General features: G+C 28.1%; 1 long non-coding RNA gene across 1 annotated transcript; it reads left to right on the top strand.

Annotated features, from left to right (window-relative positions):
* Positions 1–409: 409 nt before the first annotated feature.
* Positions 410–1409, top strand: LOC121217911 (uncharacterized). The gene is made up of 2 exons (XR_005914115.1): positions 410–774; positions 1150–1409. It is a non-coding gene; the product is annotated as an uncharacterized lncRNA (long non-coding RNA).
* The last annotated feature ends 520 nt before the right edge of the window (positions 1410–1929 follow it).

Genomic DNA, 1929 nt, shown 5'->3' with positions numbered 1-1929 from the left:
TGTATACATGTACATATAAAATATCTATAGATTAAAAATAATTAAATAATATCTACATTATCAAAATTGAATAAAATAAATATGTGTATATATATAAATATGAGAAAAAATATTAATTGAAAAAAAATAATATGTACATATATATAAAAAAATAATTATATACATATATAGATTATAAAAAACGATAATTACATATATACAAAAATGATAATAATTAAATTAATTAATTTAAAAAATATTTAAAAAAAACTATGAAGAAAACATGTACAAGTATACGTGTACATATTTACAAAAGTAAAAACAAGTTTTTGAAATTAAAAATATAAAAGTATATATATTATAAAAAATGTTTGTATGTACATAAAAATAATAATAATAATAATAATAATAATAATAATAATGATGATGAGGAAGATGAGAAAATAAAATTAAAAAAAACGAATTGCAAAAAAAAATAGTTAAAAAAAACTAAAATAACAAGAAATAAATGAAATTTAAGCAAAATAATGGGCGAAATCGCGACACGCGAATTACATGGAGGGCCAAATCGGAAATAATCCGCCTCCCCAAAACGGTGTCGTTTCGCTCATGATTTAAAACAGTTTTTTTTTTAGAAAAAAACATTGTTTGCAGCATAGAAAAAAAAGAAAACAAAAAAAAACAAAGGCTCTCTACTAGGGTTTTTAACCCCAGCCCCCTGATGCCACCGTTCACTCTTGCTGATGCTCCGATTGCGACGGAGATGGCACAAATCCGGCGATTCCAACTTGAGGAGTAAGCCCTTTCCTCCTTTCTTTATATTTTAAGCAAAAATAAATAAAGAGATAAAGAAACTAAAAATATATATACATCTATATATAAATGAAAAATAAAAGAACGATAATCCTCAAGGTAATATAGAGAGAAAAAAAACCTTTGTATTCAAAAAGAAAATTTTCCTTCTCTCTCTTTTCAGTCCCCTCATTTTACAATGTTTCAATGGCTTTATATAGCCATAATAATAATAAAATATAGAAATAAAATCTTGTTTACATTGATTTTATTCTCAATCTTTTGATTTCTTTCCATTACATTGATTTGATTCTCAATCCTTTGATTCCTTTCTATTATTGTTTTGCTTCCTTTTTTTTGTGCTGATTTGCTATGCAGGTGAAGATTCGGCTGAAATTCGGAGGGCAAGGCTAGGTGGATGCGACGCAAGACTCATCCTAGAAACCCTAGGGTTTCTGATATTGTGTTGGGCCATTGCTTTAGGCCTCTGCTTATTTCGGGTTTTGGGCTACATAGGCCCGTTGTAATTTGGGCCCTTTAGACCCGGGCCAAAAATAGGGTATTACACACTAGGTCTCTGATTCATGTTACAGCACCCGCGCGAGTAAATTATACAATTAGTCACTTAATTATTAGCATATTTTTATTTTGGCCACTTTTAATTTTGTTACTAACAATATCATTTATTTTTGTTTTGGTCATTCCCAATTAAATTTTTAACATAAATGGTGAGGTGGCTTTTTTTTAAAATTAGGTTTAATTTGATAAAATGTGTAAGTATTGAGGACTAAATATGCAATCATATCATGTTAAAAAAGATCACCTCACCATCTTCGTTAACAAATTTAACCGGGGAGTTACCAAAACAAAAATGAATGATAACGTCAGCAATGAGATTACATATATTTTTTTAATTTGGTGATCAAAACAAAAACAAGCTGACTAATTGGATAAGTTAGTGTATTTGAATTTAGTCCTCCACTATGCCAAAGGTATCCACATTTTGAGGTGGTGTAAAAATTTATGAAAAAGCTAAATAGGAACCATTAGCTCATAGAATGAGAGAATATTTAAAATTAGTTGAGAAAATGAGTTTTATTTTGTTTAAAAAAAAAACTACAGTGCTTAGATGAATTCTTCTCACGATGGGGCTTAGGT

The sequence above is a fragment of the Gossypium hirsutum genome, chromosome D05 (assembly GCF_007990345.1).
Source record: "Gossypium hirsutum isolate 1008001.06 chromosome D05, Gossypium_hirsutum_v2.1, whole genome shotgun sequence".
Lineage (NCBI taxonomy): Eukaryota > Viridiplantae > Streptophyta > Magnoliopsida > Malvales > Malvaceae > Gossypium > Gossypium hirsutum.
The sequence above is the reverse complement of the archived record's forward strand: the minus strand, read 5'-3'. Positions and strand labels throughout refer to the sequence as shown.